We start from the raw sequence: 23,834 nt of genomic DNA, 5'->3' as shown, positions 1-23,834 counted from the left end.
GTTTTTGCCTTGTCAGTTTTATAACTGTGTTTTTCCCTGTAATCACATACAAAAATAGTAGTCCCATGATATAAAAGTTAAGCATTCAAAAGTTCTCTTTACTTTAAATTATTACTTTTGAGTTGGCGTGATTAGTTTGATGCATGTCTTTACCATAATGAACATCCTTTGAACTGTGTGCAGGTCAGCTGTGATTTGTAGGAATATAATGGTAATTCCAGAAGTAAGTAGATATTGAATGCAAAATACAAGAAGTTCTCAAATTTGATCATTTTAAAGAGCAACATTTATGGAGTTTTTTTTTCATTGCCAATATAATACATTCTAATGCAAGAAAGTTGGGAAACAGAGAGGTACAAAAATATTTATAAATTAAAAAGATCATATGTAATCCCACATTCCAAAGTTAATCTCCCATAGTAGTATAGTAGTATAGTATATATCTTTACAGGGTATACAAATATTTATATAATATTTGTGTTTATATATAATCAACCTCTACTTATCACTTTTTAGCTATGTTTTTCTCCTTTTGCAATTTTTAAAAATATTTTATTTATTTATTTTTAGAGAGAGGAAGGGAGGGAGAAAGAGGGAGAGAAACAACAATGTGCAGTTGCCTCTCCCACATCCCCATTTGGGGACCTGGTCCATAACCCAGGCATGTGCCTTGACTGGGAATCAAACTGGTGACCCTTTGGTTCACAGACTGGCGCCCAGTCCATTGAGCCATACTAGTTAGGGTTCCCTTCACAATTTATTGGGAGTGTTTTCACATTCAGCAGGTCTTTTTCTTATTTATAATGACCATTTAAAATTCATCATATGCACATAGTACATTTGTTAAAGCAATTATTTACTTTGAAATACTACATTTTTCCTATTATGAAATCAAGCATTCCTCTATTTAAGTAACAAAACACAAACTGTTGATTAGAGAAAGTGTATTTTAAATAAGAGTCTCTGTTGTCAAAATTCCAATAAAAAAAAACAAAGACAGAAATAAAGTGAAAAAAAAGTTAGTTTTAAAATCTAGACCAGTCATTCTCAATCAGGGACAATTTTGATTTCCAGGGGACACATATGGCAGTAATTGGAGACATTTTTGATTGTCACAGTTGGTGGGGTGTTATTGCCTCTAGGGGTAAAGGACAGAAATTCTACTGAACACCAACAGTGCACAGGGCAGAACCCACAACCAAGAATGACCTTGTTCATAATGTCATCAGGTTGTGAAACCCTACCTTGTTCACATCTTACAGAGAGTTGTTCATGTCTGTGTCATGACATGAAACTATGACACACATCGTTCTTGAGCAGACAAACTGCTAGAAATTCCCCACCAACTTAATAAACTCTGGTCCATACCAGTGGGGGTGAAGGGTAGGTAATAATGGTGCTGAAAAGGGTGGACTTCTATTAAAGAAGACAAGCCTATGGAAACAGCTTATCAGGTTGGAGCTGAGACAGAATCATGTCTTGAAGGACTCTTCCCTGAGTAGATGCTGTAGGAGTCATGTCCCTCACCAAGCACAATACTTGAAAGGAAAATGAGGTAGAAAACCAAAGTAAAATAAATCATAACTCTGATTTAGGACCAGCAAGATTTTATTACTATAGCTTTTGAACCTAATGTGTTAGTATTTACAATCTCCATTACAGATTACTGTATTTGCTTAAAACAGCCTGTTTTCCCTGAAGTGGAAGTATTCTAATCAAGACATTTAAAGATTTCAACTTTGTACAAAAGTTGCTGCTTTTTTTCTGGCTCTCTGTCAAGCTTCCACCTCTCATTTTATTCTCAATTTCCAAAATCTTTTTCTCCATCTGCATGGAGTTTGTACCTATAATCACACAAATCCAGCTTGTACTGTTCTCCCCTTGTCTTTTAGAGAAGTAATAACTTATCCTTATTGCTTTCCTTCCAATGTAATTTTCCACACAAAACCAGAATAATCATTTTCAAATGCAAATAAGATGTTATTTATCTGCCCAAAATACACTGATGTTCCACACATTGCTTTCATGGAATATCAATTAAAACTCTCCAGGTGGCTTGACTTCTGGTCAAGATGTAGGGGCAGGTAAACATGCTTTGCCTCCTCATGCAACCATAGAAAGAATTACAACTAGACCTCAAAACAAATAACACCCAGAACCATCAAAAAATCAAGCTGTATGGAAGTCTTATAACCAAGGATTTAAAGAAGTCACATTCATCCAGATGAGGAAAAGAGGCAGAGATGTGGAGTTGGGCAGAGAGGTGCAGAGACATCGTGAGGCATGGAGAAGCAGCGGTGGAAGAAACTGCCAGATTTTCAGGTGACTCTACTTAAAGGGCCAGCACAGACTTAAAACATATGTGAGCTCATCTCCTCTGGGAGTCAGCACCAGGACAACAGCTGGAAGGGCACCAATTACATACAGGGAGAGAGTGAAGTGACAAGAAACAGGATGAGTGCCAGGCAAACCTCTAGAAGCCAGACAGTGGCATGGTCCCCTTTCTGAACCCTCCCTTCACACAGAGCCACAAAGCAATGAAGTGGGTTGCCCGCCCCCTGATGATTACCCAAGGCTCCACACCACACAATTTACAGGTGCATTTTTTATAATAGACCATGCTACTAAAACAAGGAGTCAACGCAGTTCTACCTAATACACAGAAACAAACATAAGGAGGCTGCCAAATTGAGGAGACAAAGAAATATGGCCCAAATGAAAGAACAGAAGAAAACTCCAGAAAAAGAACTAAACAAAAGCAGATAATCAACCTCTCAGATACAGAGTTCAAAACACTGGTGATCCAGATGCTCAAAGCACTCATTGAGCATGGCAACAACATAAAAGAGACCTAGGAAGAAATGAAGGTTACATTCAGAGAAAAATCCACAGATAACTGACAGTGGAGGGGAGGAACCTAGGATTCAAATCAACGATTTTGAACATAAGGAAAAAATAAGCATTCAACTAGAGCAGCAAGAAGAAAAAAGAATTTTTTAAAAATGAGGATAATCTAAGGAGCCACTGGGACATCTCCAAACTTACCAACTGAATCATAGGGATGCCAGAAAGAGAAGAGAAAGAGCAAGAAGTTGAAAACTTATCTGAAAAAATAATGAAAAAAAAAACCTTCCCTAATTTAGTGAAGGTAATAGACATACAAGTCCAGAAAACACAAAGAGCCCCAAACAAGTTGGACCCAAAAGAGGACCACATGAAGACACATCATAATTAAAATGCCAAAGGTTAAAGATAAGAAAGAACCTTAAAAGCAGCAAGAAAAAAACAGGGAGTTACCTATAAAGGAGTTCCCATAAGACTGTCGGTTGATCTCTCAAAAGAAACTTGGTAGGCTAGAAGGGACTGGCAAGAAGTATTCCAAGTGATAAAAAGCAAGGACCTACAATCTAGATTACTCTATACAGCAAAGCTATCATTTAGAAAGGAAGGGCAGATAAAGTGCTTCTTAGACAAGATAAAGCTAAAGGAGTTCATCATAGCCAAGCCAATATTACATGAAATGTTAAAGGGAGTTACTTAAGCAAAAGGAGATCAAAACTATGAACAATAAAATGGAAATAAATATGTATCTATCAACAACTGAATCAAAAAAGCAAACTAAGCAAACCACAAGAACTGGAACAGAATCACAGATATGGAGATCATTTGGAGGGTCATCATCAAGGAGGGGGGAGGGAGAGATTAGGGGGAAAGGTGCAGGGATTAAGAAGCATAATTGATAGATACAAAATAGACAGGGAGATGTTAAGAAAATATAGGAAATGGAGAAGCCGAAGAACTTACATGCATGACCCATGGACATGAATTAAGGAGGGGATTGCAGGAGGGAATCAGGCTAGCAGGTGGAGGGGAGAAAAGAGGGACAATTGTAATAGCATAATCAATAAAATATATTTTAAAAACCCTCTGAGTGGCATGTAAGTCCTGGTGCTCTGCTCTCTGCACACTTCTTCAGTATCATATCATATTACTTTCCCCCTGAACTTCTGCCACCCAGGTCCTCATTCAGCTCCTCAGAAACAATGTGACTCATTCCTGTTACCAGATGTTCACACACACTATTGGTCCTGATACTCCTGGCTTGCTGTGCACTTAACTCCTATACTTCATAAGCCATCTCTGACATGTTGTCCTACAAAGTCATGATTCTCTGTTATATGCCCTTACATAAGACTTCATTTCTGCAGGGCAGATAACTGTATTTGTAACTGTGTATACACTTAATCAGAGTGATAAGGAGCCATTATATAGTTTAGAAAGCTAATGCTTCTCTGACTGGTAACAGTTGACTGTAATGTTTCTAGATAAAATAGTTACTCCATGCTGCAAAGTTATGGGGGATCTAAAAATTATCAACATTATTCTAGATTGGTTAATTTTGAACTGACCTTTTGAAGCTTGTTTTACATACTTTCAACAAAAGTATTACTAAGCAAATAGGGAGTGTCTAAGAGAACAGTGAAATATTAATATAGTAGCTGAACACAGGTCCGGTTGCTTGACACTTCAAAAGCTAATACTTGAGTGACATGAGCTGATATAAAGGAAAGTGATTTTATTCAGGTGCTGGCAACCTGAAAGATAGGCAGCCTCATCTCAAAGCCCATCTTAACATCTCAGGTCAGGCAGGGTTTGTACAAGGAGGGCGAGGGACAAGGAGAACAAAGAAATCAGGGGGAAGGCTGTGGACATGCAGGCAGTGTCCTGGCTGGATTCGATATGGCTCTTCAATGTCAGCATCCGGGAGCTGGTCAGTGCCAGCCACATTCCTGCAGTTGGGTGATCTGCGTCTCCTGAAGTCATGGTCAAGGCTGTTTCTTGTGCAGGTAGGAACTGGAACTGCTGGCGCCTGCAACATGCTTACAGAGAAACTGCCAGTATGTGAGTTCTTTCCATCAGTTTCTTACTACATTTTCTTCTAATTCCATTACATGGTAGGTCAGAGAGTGTAAAGTTTTATTTTCAGTTACAATAATACCTTTAGACTTGTTAGGCTTTATTCCTATATTGGTGTAGAGATTCATAAAATAACGTAACTGGAATTTTAAAATGCTACCTTAGTAAAAACATTTTATCAGTTATACTTTAATATTATCCTTATAACTGTAAAGTTTGTCACCTAAGGGGTTTCCCTAACTATGCCGGCCTGCCATGAAGAATGAAACGACATGGGCCAACATACATATAGAGTCCGCCTTTAGCTCATTTACTTAAAACCTCTACAAGTATGTTCTTTCTCTTGTCTCTTTCCTTTTCTTTAAATGATAGAAAATTGTATAGTAGTTATTATAATAATAGGTTTATAATACCTATAATAGTACAACACACGAAAAAAGGAAAGAAGATACACACACACACACACACACACAGATCTTCCTGGAATGAATTCAGTATAAATCTGAAGTAGATTCTGATAAGTAAGCCCTAGATCAATTACTAAGAAAATAAGTCAAAAATATAGTAAAAAATTCATTAAGAAATTAATTTATTGCCCTAAAAATATTCACCTAGTCACAAAGAAAACAGTGAGTAGAGGAACAAAAAAAAAGACTTGATAGGTAGAAAACAAAAAGTAAAATGACAAATATAAATCCAGAAATAACAGTAACAACATTAAGTGTGAATCAGTGAAACAAATCAAAAGGAAGAGATTGCAATATTATATTAGATTAAAAATAAGGTCCAGCTATATGCTGTCTACAGGAGACACTTTAATTTAAAGACATAAACAGCTTGAAAGTGCAAACAGCAACAAGAAGCCTGGAGTAACAGACAATACAAACATTAAAGAAAACAAAAAGTTACTGGAAGTAAAGAAGAATATCTTATAATGATAAAAGAGTCAAATCCAATAGGAAGACGTGACCTTGGTAAACATATGTACACATTACAGTCAAGCCACCAAAATATATAAAACAAAACCTGACGAAATTAATATATGAAAAGCAATTTAACAGTAATTGCTCACTTTTTAATACCTCACTTTTAATGGTGGTTAGAAAAAAAATAGTCAGAAAATAACCTAGAAAATAGAAGAACATTATAAACCAAATGCACCTATCAAACATATTTGGAATGTTCTATCCAAATACAAAAAAAAGAAATATTTTTTGAAGGGCACATGGAAAATTCTTCAAGATAGACCATTTTAAGCCATAAAGCAAGCTAAATACATTTATGAGAGTGAAGTCATGTAAAATATATTCTCTACACACAACTTGTTAGAAATCAATAACAGAAAGATATTAGGGAAATTCATTATTACATGGAAATTTATTAAACAGCACACAGTTAACCAATGGATCAAAAAAGAAATCACAAGATAAATTGGAAAATATTTTAATATAAATGCAAATGAAGACACAACATACCAAAATGTATGGAGTGCTGCTGATGTGGTTCTTAGAATGAAACTTATAACTGGAAACCTCAGTATTTTAAAAATAAAAAAAGACCTCAAATCAATAACAAATATTCCACCTATGACACTTGAAAAAGAAGGGGAAGTATACCTAAAGCAAATAATAGAAAATGAAATAAGAAATTACTGAAATAGAGAATATAAAAACAAAATTAATAAAAGAAAATGTTTGTTCTTTGAAAAAATTAACAAACTGACAAAGTTTAGATTATACTAAAATCAGGGATGAAAGAGGCATATTACCAACACTACAGAAAAAAAAAAGACTTGCAAGGAAAAACTATGATCAATTGGATGCTAACTAATTAGATTAACTAGATGAAATGGACAAATCACTAGAAAGATACAAACTATCAAAACTGACTCAAGGATGATTTTTAAATGTTAATAGACCTATACAAAGAGATTACATTAATCATTCTCTAGTATCATGTTTTCCAAAACTCAGTCACTCTCTGCTATGCCTCTTACACTTCACTATCTTTATAAATTCATTTTCTTTAATAAATATATCTTTCAATAAAAATTAATAGCATTACCAAAATATAGGAAGCCAACATCACTTGATATATAAATACAGCAAATGTAAAAGTAAATTAAACAGAAGTAGTGTGATTAAATTCTCTGAAATGCTCCTGCCTGCTGGAGATAGAGCCGGTTTCACTCTCTATTATACATCACACAAAGGTGCAGAATCCGGGCTAGATGTTCCTTCAACAACTCATTTCAGTCAGGTGATGGGCCTACAGATCAGAGTCTGAAAAGATAATGTGGCTGCTCCTTTCTCAAGCACATAGCTTGAAGAAAGAATCTCAGATCGAAGGGGCTCTTCTTCAAAGAGTTAGGCATGATGAGAAGGTAAATCTGATGATGCCCATTGGAAAAACTAACACTGTAGATAAACTATTGAGCCATGATAATTCATCTGTTGGCCTCTGTTCAGCTTCCTCCTGGTGCCCCGACTTCCATAAACTCTGAACCCAGACGTGGATGGGTCTCTGCTGTTGTTTGACTTGGCAGATTGAGACAGACTGCTGTTGCTGGGGCAGCAAACAGAATTGGCCAGTAGTGACTGAGTGAAGTGCTGAAGATACTGCCTGTCTCCTAGCGATGCAATTAGGTAAGAATAATGAAAGAAGGAAGGAAGTTTGTAGGGGAAAAGAGATTGTGCTTTGTACATTCTCCTCATAAACTCACATTTATTGATGATGCAGAGTAGTGGGTTAATGAGGAGACATTTTAAAAGAATATTGGGCTAATCTGATGGAAACTAGGAGACAAAACAGTTCCTATCAAGCTAATGGAGGCCGTTCCTCTGACGTAGCTTTATTTTCCATTTAGCTAATGGATTCTAGATCACTCATTGGTATCTACTCAAGCTGAAAAGGCTTCAGATACATTCCCAAAGGTTCTGCATGGAAAAGTAGAGTTCTCTTTGCTGGCACTTTGTTAGGGGTTGAACTGCATCTCCCAAAAAAGGTATTTTGAAGTTTAAACTCTAGTACCAATGAATATGATCTAATTTATAAATAAGATCATTATAGATACAAGCAAGATGAGTTCATTAAGGTGGACCCCAGACCAAATGACTGATGCCCTTATAAGAAGGAAATTTAAACACGCAATATATGGGAGAAATACCATATGAAAACACAGACACACAGGGAAGACAATCATCTGAAGGTGGCAGTAGGGGCTGGGGTGATGCAGCCACAAGCCAAGCAATGCCTGGGCCACCAGAGCTGGAGCAGGCCAGGAAGAGTGCCCCTCTGAAGCCTTCAGAAAGAACCTGCCCCTTGCAGCACCTTTCTTTGGATTTCTTGCTTCCAGAACCGAGAGAATAATTTTTTAGTGTAATTTTTGTTGTTGTTTTAGGCCATCCAGTTTGTGGTACTTTGTTACAGCAAGCACAAAAAACTAGACTGTCACGTCTAATGTTTCATTGTCTTGTACTTGCCTGGGGGCCAGATGACTTCAGCAGAGTGTTTCCTTGGAGCATTTGAAGTAGGCTTCAATGGAGAGCCTGTTTTCAAGAGTTCAGGCTAGGTAATAAGCTTCCTTCCAGACCCAATCAGTTAAATTAACACATTTTATTTTCTTGTGCATGACACTGTTGTCTAATGAACTTCAGATTGTCCTCGAGGACAATTACTACACAAATACACAACATTACTGCACAATTCTTGCTCAGTATTCATAGAGTCCATGTTCTCTTATTTGGAGTACACATTTAGGCTGATTTCCCAGCCACCCTTGTAGTTGGGTTTGGCTTGACAACAGCATTTTGGAACACGAGTGATGGGTGCACTTCATGCTGTTTACTTCTCTAGCTGATGGGGATGGAGATAACAAAAACCACCCTTAAAAGCTATTTGTGCAGTGCAACAGGGCTCCATCATGTGATATCCTGATATGACCATGGGAAGAGCTGTGGATATTTGACAAATAAATATATAATGATTGGCTGTCAGCTCAGACATGGGAGATGGAGAGGTGCCAACCACCTCACTGACTCTTCTCTGCTGGCATAAACTTCATTGCTCCTGAAGATTCTTGTCAAAAACTTGCCAAGAATTACTTGAGATTCCAAAACTTCAATCTTCTTTGGCCACTCTTAATTCTTTTTTTTTTTTTGATGTGAACAACAGCTATGTCTCAAAGGTCAAACTACTTACATCTAAATAAGGTCAAAGCAATTACTTCCAAAGTTTTTTGCCCTTTGGTTCTTTTACTTGTTAAAGTTCCTTTCCTTTAAAAAAAACCCACCAATCCACACCATGATAGAGCTTCTTATACACCACATTTTGAAAAATGATTGAGATTATTTAAAAATATAAACAAGGATGGAAAACAAGAAAGGATCCATTGACTCTAAAAACTATGAGAAATCCCTCAGTATAAAATAGACATGAATTGTTTTGAAATAGAAAACTTCAACCCAAAACACATGAAACTGTGAAAAGCATTAAATACATGCCATGATTAGAGGTGATGGATAGGAAAGCAGGAGAGGCTCAGGGAACCAATGGGTGATGGCTCAAATGCTTGTTTCACACCATGGCCAAGCAGCTGTAAAAGAACCATCTGAATAGTATGGAGATTTGGGTGCAAAAGTAAGAAAGTTTACAGTTAAATGGACTTAAGATGAAAGAACAGAAGGCAAGGTGGCAAGACAGCATACCTGGCAACACATCGGAGAACTTCTCTACTCTCATAGAAAAGAAGGGACAACAGGACTCCCTGCCCTCTCCTGAGGAGGGTACAAATGAATACAACAGGGTTTCTCTGATACAAAAAAGAGAGAGAAATTCTATATTGCTGTGCAAGTGAAGAGACAACAATCCCAACTAAGGGAAAGAGTTTGACCCTTTGAAATCCAATTAACTGAGTATCAGGCTGAAGCTTGTAAGAAATTTGATATGTTGAACATTTAAAGAGATGAAAGAGGATATTGCAAGAATAAAAACAGCATGAAAATTGCGAGCTTGTTCATTCAAATTGAAGTTTCAAAGGTCAGGAAGTGGGAGGGGATAATGCAGGGGAAGCTTTCAGAAACAACTATAAAGGACACAGGGACAAAACCAAGGGGAGGTGGAAGCAGGAGAGGGAGGTGGGGATGGTAGGGGTGGGGGAGGAGTGGTTGGAGGTAAATGCAGACAACTGTACTTGAACAACAATAAAATAATTTTAAAAAAGAAAACTACAAAAATAAATAAATAATGCTGCAATTAAAAAAAAGATTAGCAGAATAATGTAATGAATACAATTGAACAATAAATTAGCCAACCAAAATATTAGGATGAGAAATTCTTCCAGAAAGCAACACAACAAGATGCAGACAATTAAAGTAAGAAAGGGAAAATTAAACATCATGAATAGAGAGTCTGTTGTTGGTCCACTATGACTCTGAGTAAGAGGGGATAGAAGGAATGTAAGAAAGCTGAACTAGAGAATTAGTTAGAGAAGGATCTCCCAACAATGAAGGGAACACAGAAAGATAAGAAGAAAAGACAAAAGCAGAAATTAATAAAATGAAAACCAAAGTAAAAATATACTTGGTTAATAAAAGAGAGCTTTTTTTTTTTTTTTAGAGAGTAGTAAGATGACCAAAACTTTGTTGTGTGTGATCAAGGAGAAAGAGAAGAAGGAAGTTCAAAGAGTCTTAAATATAACGTGGCGTTGGCAGGTTGGTTTTATATTAGATTGGCCTTGTCTGTTAAGCACCATAGTGAAAAACACCATTTGCTAGTGCCTGAGAGTTGTGACTATGTGACTTGAGAGCTCTGTCAGCTGGGAAACGACCTGCCAGTGGGAGAATGGAAAATAAGAAAGACTAGAGAGAGGTAAAGAAAGAAAAAATAAAAGTTTTTCTGTTTGCACTACACAAACTCAACTCCATTCAGTGAACTGGGTTTTGTAGTTAATGGAAATTACCTAAGTCTCCAAAGGTGGAAATGTGTCACCATCCATCAGGATCTCTCAGCCCCTTTTCAACAGTAAATAGAGTTGCACCTGGGCCATGCTGCCCACCATTTCCAAGTTTCCCTTGCAGCAAAATGTGGCCATCACCATGACTTCATACTATGGAATATGAAAATAGACTTGTACAGGGTAGGCAAAAGTAGATTTACAGCTGTGGGTACAGAAAATACAGTTTATTCTTATATTATCATTTGCTAATTGTTGTGTTACTTGTTTGTATTATAACTATAAACCTACTTCTCCCTCCCTTGTATGTATGTTCCTTCTAGGACAGTGAGTGAAGATCAGGTCATGTCTCCTTTCTCTTTCTTCACTAGGGCCAATGAAAGACTTGCCATTTGATAAGAGTTTGGCTCAAATACCTAAGATAAAGCTAATTTGGAAAACTCATATTGAATTGGAAGGCTTTCGCTGGCCTGGGTCCTTATAAGACTGTATGGAACAGATTCCTCTGACAACCCAGAACATTCACCTTAAGATTGCTCCGTCAGAGTGAAATAAAGTTATTCCTTTTTAAGCCACTAAGGTGGTCTATGTATTATCGCAATTTAACATATACTAATAACTATATATATATCATAAAAATATATGTATATTTAGGAACAGAAAAAAAAGACAGTAAAAAAATACATTAGAAGGGTTTTGTGTATATATGTTTATAGGTCATTGTTTGGTTTTGTATGATTGATTCTTCTTTGCATTTTTAAAAATAATAGCTGTAATTAATGTGAGTTACTTTTAATAAAAACATATTTTGAAATATAAGTATGCTTTATATATATAGCATTAAAAATTTCAACAAGATGTGTTAAAAAACTAATGGCCAGTCTGAATAAAAAAAAGCAAGTATAAGAAGTGACCTCCAGCCCTGGCTGGCATAGCTCAGTGGATTGAGCGCCGGCTGGGAACCAAAGTGTCCCAGGTTTGATTCCCAGCCAGGGTACATTCCTGGGTTGCAGGCCATAACCCCCAGCAACCGCACATTGATGTTTCTCTCTCTCTATCTCTCTCTCTCCCTCCCTCCCTTCCCTCTCTAAAAATAAATAAAAATAAATAAAATCTTTAAAAAAAAACTACCCATTAAAAAAAAAAAAAAAGAAGTGACCTCCAAATGTAAGCATATGGAGGTGATAATTGATAGATCTTCTTAAATAAAAGGAAGTGCATTCCTAGTATATTATTAATATGATTATGTGGTGGGGAGGAAATGGAGACAACTGTACTTGAATAACAATAAAAAAGTAAAAAAAAGAAGTAAAACTTAAAAATATATGATTAATGACTAATATAAGGATGTTGCTTTATAATTTTCAAAGGATATGCCTATGTATTACATATTGCATTGCATATTGTATGTTATGTCACAGATAATTGTATAACTCATGTTATCATAGGTATGGTATTCATCACATTACTGAAAATTTTGTCAACTAGTAATTTTACCATTAAATTTCATCCTTGTCCAAAAAATTCTAAATTTAAAAAATTCTCCTAAATCATTAAAAATACGGCATTTCTGAAATAAAAATAAGTGATGTACTTTGGAGATAATACTGGAATTTACCATTTAAAGAAATTAGAGGTTACAAACCTTGATTTTGTATATTGCTGGCAAATACACAGTTCGGGTGTTGTGGAGGAAACTTCCAGGAGGCGGGAGTCTGGTCTGGAAAGTGTGGGTCTAAATCCTGACTGGCGTGTCCTGGTGGGTGACCTCAAGCAAGGATTAAATCCAGCTCCAACTCAGATGTCGCATTTGTAAAGTGAGACTCATACCTCTTTTCAGAAATGTACGAGGATTAACCATAAATAACAATTGAACTTAAACTGTTTTACTTGTCATAGGGGAGAAAAGTTACTGAAACATGATGGAGTTTAAATTATTTTTAATAAACCTCTCTGAAACCAGAATTTCTGTCCTGATTCTCCAGGCTTTGTTTTGCCCTATCCCAGTGTCTTTTTCTCCTCCACTTTGAATAAAAATGGGACAGTTTGACCCTGCGCTAATTATAAATTTTGGAGACTTTTTATAGATTATCTCACCAAGACTCGGAAGAAGTAGTAAGCCTAGCCATCACATTTCTGCCCTAAGGTTGGTCAGATGTTTTAAATTCATCCTTTATTTATACCTATTTTCCTTATCTAAGAAACCAAGTTACTCTCTACACACCTACATGCTACTTGATCCTGAGGCTGACCTTTCACCAAGCTGGAAGCATGTTGATAGTATTGCTTTCTCTGTTGGACACCAGATGCAATAAATCACATTTTATTTTGTCGCTTGCTCTCCATGGCTCAGACACCCAGATGAAGAACAAACCAGTTTACTGCACGTTAGCAAACTCTTAATGAGGGTGTTCACCAGCTCCAGGGAGAAGTTGCCTTTTATTTACTCCTGAGTTTTCCAAAACGATAGACAATATTGGACAGGTTTCAGAAAATGTCTAAAGGAGAGAATTAAAACCCCAGCTTTTAATGAATAGAAGACAAAATTTATCTTTATTGTTTTCTCTGTTAGTAATGATTTTGATATAAATCCTATTTCATAGACAGTAAGTTTTTTTAATTAAACAGGAGTGTCTAATTACCATTGATTCTGTGAATAAGCAAAACAAATTCATTGAGGTAAAACAGTAGGAGAAACCATGTGAAATAGAATCTTGGTAAAACCACAATATAGTAATTAAAAAATTCTTAGAAAAAGAATAAACTGTTTATATTTCCAATATTACATTAGTATAATTATATCTACGGTATACCTATAATTCATTGTTATCTTATTTTAGAAATTCTTTTTTCCCTTACAATGTGTGTTTTACTTGTACCTCAAGTGTTGATATTCTTTTTCTACCTTTTTAACCTTATGACTGTTCTTGTGAATGGCTGTAGTTCAGTACAGAATAGTGTTAATTCTTAAAGAGGTGACAATTGAAGCTTGAAATCTATAGATCACTAATAATTTCACATCCCATAGAATTGTCCTCTCACCAATATATAGGTGGATGGTTGAGCACGTTTTAATTGAGGAAGGTTGCTGAGAGAGCCCAGTACAATCAGGGAGTTTTCTGGAGCAGACAGGAAGGCGGGTGTATCTGGAGAGGATAAACAGTTACCTGGCAATAACTTTGTGAGGAAATCAGGCTACAATAATGTACTGCAGAGATGAGTTGTCCTGGTTGATATGATAAAATGGCAACACAGATGTCATAATGCACTAGTGCTTCCCCACAGCACAAAGTAATCTCAGATTAGTCATCAACATGCCATATGTCCTGTAGAACCTGTGTGTGATTAATCGACATGGGAGATTTAAACAACAATGGTGCAGAGTGTGAGTTTCAAAACAGAAATGGGTTCACTCCATACACAATCTCATTCATTCTCTGTGCCTAATTTTTCATGTTCTCAATAGAACAATACACAGGACTTGCACGGGTATGGGAAATAGACCTGTAGAATCTTGATAGATTCAGGGGATTGACTCCACTAATGAGAGCTTCCTGTCCCTTTCCCCTCTGACCCTGGAGAAGCGAAATCTGTGTGCTTCCACGGATGATGAAGAACATGAAAGACTCCTACTACCTGCCAAACCAGCAGGCCTTCAGGACATTCCAAACACTTGTATCGGAAAAGTTGTTTTTCTTCTACAATTACTTGAGGTGTTTTGCACTAGTCAAAAGGATATTCTTCTTAATAGATTTTTTAAATGTCAAAAAAGGAAGCAAGTGGAATGTTGGGTTTACTGTTATATCTCCCAGCTGAATTGAAATAGAGAGGAAAACTTGCTTTCTGTGAACACTTTTATCAACTTCTTCAAATAAAAGTACTGCATTACCAGAGAAGTGTTCAGAGAGAAAGAGAGAGAGACAGGGAGAGAGAGTTAAAAGCTTATCTGGCTATCCTATTGTTTCAGAACATTCCACATCTACATCAGATAAGCAGGAATTTGTCCTTTGTTTAAAGACAGATGGAAGGAAGAGAGTCTACCATTTTCTATTTTAATGTATTAATGTAAAATCTGGTCACCTTCAAAACAGGTTTTATTTCCCTAATTTTTATATGTAGATATATAGAAACATATATAATACAAAAATATCTAAACATATATAGTATGCTTGTATATTGTGCACATAAAATGTATCTAGTACATATATTAGATAAATAGATAATAAGTAGATTGATACAGATAGAGGTACTAATTATATATCACTATATCCTCACTTTTTTTCATAAAGCTAAATTATTTCTTCCTCAAAAATCTTTTTTTCTAAAGCCATGAATAATTTTTAGATCTATCAAAATCTTTTAAGCTGGAAACCTGATTTACTCACATCTCCCAAAGTCTGAGTTCACAGATATGATCATGTTACATAAAAATGGTAATGCAAGAATAACACCATTTATGGAATAATTCCATGTTATCATGAGGAATCTTGCTATTACACCACCGCACCCTGGGTTCCACTTCCAAAGGTCCTATCTGTGGCTAGCTTAATCCTGATCTCTGTTTTTAAAAGCACTATCTTTAGGGTATTAAGTCGGGCAGCAGAGACAAGTACTGACTGCACTTATGCGTGGAATCTAAAAACAAAATAAAACAAACAGAACAAAACAAAAACAGACTCATAGAAATAGAGAACAAAAAGATGATTGCCAGAAAAAAAGGGGTGAGGAGATGGGTGAAAAGGGGGAGGAGGATATATTCAATAATATTGTGATAAGTTTACAAGGTGAAGGATGGTTACTAAAATTAGTGGGGTGATCACATTGTAAGGTATAAAAATGTTAAATCACTATGCTGCACACCTAAAACTTCTAAGAACAATGTAAGATTATGTACCAACTATACTTACATAAAAAATAAAAATTTTAAAATAGTCACTATCTTGTTTCAGGGGTTTTTTTCTGATTTCTGTGTGCAAAATATTTTTTTGTGTGTGCTTAAATGAGTCAGTGGTGCCTCTGAGAGCGACTATCTATGAGAAATGGATATACATTCTATCACAGTTATCACTGTGGTTGTGTATAATCTTTCCAAATTTTGATACGGTTTTACTCTTATGTCATCCTTTAATGATCTAATTCTTGATCATCAGCCTCCTTTATCCTTCCACATACAATGAAATTCACAAAGTAAATTAATTATATTAGTATTTATATTCTATCTTTAAGAAGGATCCAAGTTTAAACCCTCTAGAATTCCAATTAAATTCCTTAAACAGTTCTTCAACCAACTGAACATTTATCTAACGTTTGTTGCTGTGTTGTGTTAGATTTTAGAACGTTCTGTGATCTGAGAATAGAGATATTGACTACAAACAATCTGATTAGTTTTTGATAACAGAACATATTATTCATAAAATATTTTTGAAGTTATAGACAGCTTAAGCATATAAAATCAATTAGAAATAATTTAATTGATTTTCAGGTAAATAATATATATTTTTGACATTTTATTTGACAGTTTTTAATTTTTAGTGAGTTTTAGAGCAATTACTTGTAGGGGATGAAGCTGTTAATGTTACTCTTAATTACCCACCTTTGCTTTAAAATTGGATATTTTAAATATCATTTACACAAGAATGAGCACTCAACATATCTTCATCTACCAGGTGGTCTTTGAATGCATAATTTGTATCATTTTTCCTCTCTTAGAAATAAAATATATTTTTATAACTACCCTATTTATGATATGCATAGAGTACCAGACATAATTTTTCAGAATATTTTGAACAAATTGTTTTAAGCCTCATTAATATAATTTTTGTTATTTCTGAAGACATTTGTCACTTCAGTTTACATTTGGCTCATGTACTAACAAGTTCGGTTATATTGCTGGGGGAAATGTCTACCGATATTACTATCATTTTGCAAACCTTTTGATTCACATTATATGGCACAGTACACACTATGAGAAGATCACTGAGGTAAGTTGATGCAATTAAGGATTATTTCACTAGTTACAGTAAGACTGAGCTAAGCCCTACTCTGCACCTGGAATTGATGAATGTAGGCTCTCCCTGGCTATGGGAAGTGCAGCTCCCATAAATATAGTAAATGTAGCCTAGGAGAATCTGATAGTACAGCACAGTGTTTCTTGTAAACTGCTTCAGAATGGTGAGGGTCATTCTTGTTAGACATACTCAAACTCAAAATTTTTTTCTCTACTGTCAAAACTGGCAGTGCTGATTTTGAAGTGACAACTACAGCTAGCCTGCATTGAATACAATTAGAGTGAACTGCTTATTTTAATCTAAGAAGAGCATAATTTTAGACTGGACAGCTAAGAGTGCACTGCAGCTACAATGTTTAGCCCTATTGCATGGAAATGGCCATCTCGGCATAATACAGTATGAAACGCATGCTGGCAAGAAGCTCAGATGGGGGGATGGCGCAAACAGGGTGCTGGGAGAGGAGGAGCACTGAGAACCTTGAGCAAGTGTACTCTCTGTCGAGTGACATAAGAAACACAATGTCAGCCGAGCATGACAGCAAAGGCACAGGAGCATGGCCAAGGCAAAATCAAAGGCTGGTCAGGGTCTTCAGATGGAAAGTAGCCATTCCAGCCTAAGGTCATCACAGTCCAAGGTAGTTATAACAGCATATCATGGGTGCCGTTTCTGAGTCACAGCTGGTGATCAAATAGAAAGGGACCAACTGTCACAGATGGAACCAGAACCAGCTTTGGAAACTGAAACACTAGCAAGGACTCCTATGCTGACCATTCAGGAAGCCTCCAATTAGCAATTCCCCACTGTGCAAAAGGCTGCTTCATGGCCCCAGAACATTGGCTGCTTTCTGAAAGCACACTGATGACTGTGGCCCCAGTGCTATCCCAGATAAGCAAACGTGAACAGAGTTCAGAGTAGTCCCACATGCAATTACACATCTCATCCTCACAACACATTTGGGACACAGAAAACAGCATTTTCTGTAGCTCACACATGAAGAAACTGAGGCACAGGGAGCACAAATAACTCCCTGAATTTATACACATGGAGAAGTGCAAGAGCCCACAGGATTCAGAGCCCACACTGATAACCAGTAAGGGTACCAGCTTTCCCACAAGTGAAGCACTAGTCATCCATTCAGCAATCATTATGCAGCCCCTTTTATCTATCACCCAGAGGCCCCGTGATGCACAAGACAAACCCAGTCCCACCCTCACCAGGTTTTCATTCTGATAGAACAATCTGATAAATGCCAGAATGACTTTGTTATTGTTAAATACTTCTATTTGTGCTTAAGGACATGGTCATTCAATTGCTACTGGTTCATTCTATGTTGCATGTTCAGTTGCTCGAATGTAATTCTTTATGTTGTCATTATCATATGTGATCAAGAACATCTTAAGGAGAAGTTCCTGAGCACATGAGCCCAATCGGCAGCAGTACTGAGACCTGATGAGTCTGATGAGTAAGTAGCAGTCAGTTTCTAGCCAAATGTTGTACACTGTGCCATACAAAGTCAATTCCCACCACATGTGTTACATGTTACTGAAGCTTGCCCAAGGTGGGTGGACACCTTGTTATCCCTCCTCACTCCCAAATCTCTGTGTTAGCAAAGGAGGCTACCTGTGTGGTAATACTGGAATCTGTGCATGCTCAGGTAGTTAGATGGGCCAAAAATTTTTTAGACACTGTAGATGAGGTGCAAGTTAGAATGGGCTTTGGCAGCACCATTCATTATGGAAAGGGAGAGTGCATGATTGATGTGTTGCTGCTAGGGAGACAGCAGCTAATCAAATAGAAAGGGATTCAGAATCTGAAGATTGGGGTTCCTGACAATGACATTCAGCTCCAAATACGTGGGTTGTCTCCTAGAAAACCCTGTTCTTATTAAAGTAAGCTCTTGCACATACCATATGTGGGATTGTTGCTGGTTTTGGGTGCCCTGGAGCATAAGACACTGAACACCCTGCACAATAAACCCTCTCATTCAAAATGCACTCAGAGTACCTCCTTTACTCCGAACACCAGAGACTCTTTAATAGTCAATCTGCTTTAACATAGGATATTAGATTTGGACTGTAATTACTAGGGAAAAATTCATTACTTGTCCAATTATGAAAATTTGTTTTGTGATTTCATCATTATCATTAGTTATAAGCAATACTTTAGAAAATTTCCCAAACTCCAAAGAAAACATCTATTATTCTATTTCAATTCTATGTTGCTTCAGATCTTTATTACTATAATAACTGTTTCCACTCTTACTCTTTCAGTCCTTCTGGAATATTTTTAATGTCCTTTGAATTCTGTGACTTTTATAGCACCCTCTATCTCAAAGACCTTGATGGCTCCCTATTTCTGAGCCAAATTTCCCTGCCTGGCTTTCAAAGCATTCAAGAAAATCGGTCTTCTCAGCCAGCCTCATATTCGTATCTTTCCAAAGAGGAAGCAGCTGCTCAGCCGGGACAGACTCCTCACTTGCTCATAAAGATCTTTTTCTTCCTGTGTCTTACCTTAATGAGGCCTCTGGTCCTATTATATGACATATCCTTTCTTTCTCTCTGCTGTTCAAATTATACCAACCTTTCAAGAAGTAGGTCTATTCTTCTTTAACACAGTTCATGAAATGCTTAAGAGCCTGAACTTTCAAAGCAGATAATCTAAGCCTTATCTCCTACTAAAAATTACTTAATCTTTTTCATTCTCAGTTTCCTTATCTGTAAAATGGTGGTAATAACTGTGTCTCAGACTACCATGAAAGTTATTAAATAAAAGACATACCTAAACTATTTAGTGTGGTACTGGGCATATAACGTTCCTAAATAAGAAATGTGGTTGGTGGGCATCTATTTAGGATAATAAACCCTCCCATTCTTTTACCTGTGCATTTATAGAGCCAGCCTCATATGACCCCCTTAGCTGAATCAATCCATTTACTCATCATACGTTCCCTGCACTAGCAGAGTGGCTATACCTTTGGCTTGGTGAAGGATGAATAGATGAATTCTATTTATGTAGTATATGTAATGTGCTCATTACTGTGCCAGGCACTGTGGAGATTCAGCAGAAGTATGGATATCTTCCCCCTCAAAGTGTTTTTAGTCTAATTGGGGTAACCAACTTTCTGATACACAATTGTCTCAGCCACATACAATTATGTACTAATTTATTAACTAGCAACTATAAGTTCTAAAATAGATCAATGGATAAGATGATCAGGAGAGTGCAGGCATTTAATAAAATCTTAATGGTAAGGATTCTCATTTCTCTAGTATTTATCTAATTAATTTGAAGTATTATAACCATATTGGAATCAAATGAATGATTACTTATGTCAATGGTACACTGGTAAATGATTAACAACTGGCTCTTAGGAGAAAGAGAAAGCCCTGGTTTGTAGAATTGGTCAATGTCCATGGTGAAAGAATTGACACCATGGCTGATTTCAAGCAACCAGTGTGATATCACTGAGCTTGTTGTTGTACACATAAACACCACACCACACGACGTTACATAGCATTGACACCATGTGTACTTCCAGTAGATGTTAGTAACCATAGGAGCACCTAGTAAAAAAGTACAGTAAAATAATTAGGAAGTAATGAGTTTTGGATACTTATTATCCTTTAATATATGTTGAATTGATTAAATTATAACATTATGTAATTTAATTTTAATAATGGCTGTGTTTAACCGCTGAAGAATTTAGCAATTATGAGTTTGTATGAGCTTCCTCTGCCTACCACTGTGTGTATCCCACTTGCAACTCTTAAGAAGTGGAAACTTAGCATTTTATTACTAGTTACAAAGTTGAATTTTCATAAAATGAATTCATTGTAGACTACATTTGCCCAAATAACATCAATTTTTAGTTACTTTTATAAATGTGGAGCAGATGTGAAGATAGAGAGTTCTATTTCATTGTTTTCAATTGCTGGCATTCATTTATTTTTTTTAACTGTTTACTGTGAAAAATTCCAAAACTACACATGCAATTGTGTAGTAAACCTCCCTGTTTCTGTCACCTATTTTCAACCACTTTAACTCCTAGATGTTTTAGTTTCATTTATGCTCCATAATTTTATTCACAGCTCCACACTATACCATCTCTGTTTATGGTCCCCCTCCATCGTCTTTCACCTCCACATGACTTCGAAGAAAATGTATCATTTTACCCATAAATATGTTAGAGTGTATTTAAAAGATAAGGACTTTTTTTCTTTACCATAACTATAATATCATGTCTTAAAACTTATACTTTTAATATACAGGGCCTGCAGAAGTAAGGCCTGCTTGAGTGTGGTTGGTGGGTAATAATATGAGTGTTACAATTTATAGTTTTAATTTGAACATTTCACCTAAAGCGTCACATGGTGTGCTTGAGTGTGATATTTATTATGTTACAGACAGACATGCTTATGATTTTGTAATAAAAGATTTTGTAATAAAAGGGGTGTTATTTGTGCCAGACCCTATATTTTATTGAATTTATCGTTATATTCATTAATACAATTATGTAGGTTTCAAGTATACAATTCTATAATACAACATCTGTATATTGTATTGTGTGTTTAGCACCCCAAGTCAAATCTTCTGTCACCATTTGTCCCCTCTTTACCCTCTTCTACCTCCCATCACCCCTCCTCCCTCTGGTGATCACCATGTTATCTGTTTCTCTGTGATTATGAGGTTTTCAGGGGTTTTTTTTTGCTTAATCCCTTCACCTATTTCACCCCGCCCCCCAACTCCCTTTCCTCTGACAGCTTAATTTTAGCAAGTATCTCTTGTCCGTATTCAAAACCCTAATGCCTCATACACTTCTCAAATGTTCTATATATTTCTTTATAGTTTGAATTTGGATGCGGAAAACATCCACACATTATAATTAATTGATAAATGTCTTATATCATTTTCTATCAGGAGACTGTTTCTCTCTATATCATTTTTTCTTTATAAAATATTTGCTAAGGAAATAAGATCAATTTGTCTTGTAGAGTTTTCCACAAACTAGATTTTATTGTTTTTATCACTGGCTGCTTTGTCCTCTATATTTTCTTTATAGAGAAAACTGAATCTAGATGAGGTCCATCAGATTTAGGTTCAATTTTTAAGGCAAGAGTGCTTCAGTGGTGACACTGGGGACCTTCTCGGGTCAGGCCTGCAGGATCTGACTGCCTCTCTTTTTATGATGTTAGCTGCTGTTGATACTCCTTGACTGGACCCGCTAATTATTGGAGTTACAAAATTGTCATATCCTAATTCCATCCTACCTTCTTCATTTATTAGATAAAATACTTCTATAAATAAAAACTTTTCTTCATCCATAATTTGGCTAGCCAGTGGCAACATTCACCTAGGAATGAAATAAATGTGTTTCTTCTCTTTTACTTATTCTTTTTCAAAATAAAATGGTCATTGGCATCCTCCAACAGTCACTAATTCCTACTAAAAATGATTTTCTACAAGTTTCCATTATGATTTGCAAAGAGTGGCAAAATAATATTGATCAAAAGAGTCTATGTACCTGCCTCAAGATAGAGACTAGCAATCCTTTCTTAATGGCATGAAACATTATGGCGTGTTTGTGTTTTAGAAAATCTTGTCTGCTTTACCGGATAATTTTCCCATGACATTACTGTTTACAACAAGATGAATAGCACAGAATTTTATCAGATGTAGCCCTGGAAATTACCTCATTCTTTGCCTCACTCATTATAAACTTAGGGAAATGAAGCCAGTTGAAATGAAGCCACCTGCCCAAAATGACCCCAATAATTGGTAGGAGGCCTGCTTCCAGAATTCGTGTTTTCTATTCCAGGAATTGTTCCCACACTCTGGCTAAAAGGATGGTTCTGTCAGGAATTCTAGTTAAACTCATTAGTAAGTACAAGGAAACAAATTTAACTCTCACAGACCATCCTCAAATTAAAATAAGACATTATTCAAAAGCTCATTTCAAGTCAGACATTTCTGAACTCTGAGAATTTCCTCAAAATAACTTAAAATTCACTGCTGGTGAAAACCAGGCTGGACTGATAAAATGTATTTTGTTATGATTTAATACAAATACAGAGCGTTGTGTGTGGGACACCATTAACAACTGCTCACTTGTAGAAATCACCGAATATAAGAAAACTTTCATTTAAAGCATCCTATCATGTCCTGGGAATTTTCTATGTATCTCCTTCTTTTCATTTCCACAACAGTCCTGAGAGGTGGGTGATATTGGCCCCATTCTACCAGCACAAAGTTGAGGGTCAGAAAAACAAACTCAGAAGGGCACAGTAAGAGGCTGAGCTTGGATTGGAAACCAGGTGCCAACTGAAGGAACTTCCCCTCCCACCCAGGCCTTCAGAGCTCCCCAGGAGAGCTGAGAACCATCTCCTTGGCTACTGCTGCAGTACTAGAAATGGGTGTCCCCCACTTCTAGGTCACTGAGGCTGACTTCTATGAGTCATAGTGTGTTCTGACAGGGGAGCATTCTGACAAAGATTGGTGGAAGCAGAGGAAGGGTTTTGACTCAAAAATGACTCAGAGGATTCATTCATGAAATTGCCCTTTAGATTGTGACCCTCAGAAGGAGTATTGCCTCAGCTGAGAAAGTGTTCCAAGCCCTGGATTGGTTATAGCAAAGCAAAGTTGGGTCTTGATGCACATTTAGAAAAAAAAGCAACTGTTTATATGAAGGAGACCATGGTAGGCAGCCTCTCTGATGGCACCCCATGGTCTCTGCCACCCAGTGTAATCCACTTCCACCAAGCATGGGCATGGATTCACTTTTATTCAATAGAATACAACTGGAGTGATAGAACATCACTTCTGAAATTAGATTACAAAAAAGCTTGTAGCTTTCATCTCCCATGTGCATTCTCTCTCTCATAGGTCACCACCCACGCTGGAGGAAGCCAGCACCATGTTTTGGGAGCAGCTGTAAGTGACCCAGTCATACCTTGGTAAGT

The sequence above is a fragment of the Phyllostomus discolor genome, chromosome 3 (genome assembly GCF_004126475.2).
Source record: "Phyllostomus discolor isolate MPI-MPIP mPhyDis1 chromosome 3, mPhyDis1.pri.v3, whole genome shotgun sequence".
Classification (NCBI taxonomy): Eukaryota; Metazoa; Chordata; class Mammalia; order Chiroptera; family Phyllostomidae; genus Phyllostomus; species Phyllostomus discolor.
This window is presented reverse-complemented; position numbering follows the sequence as displayed.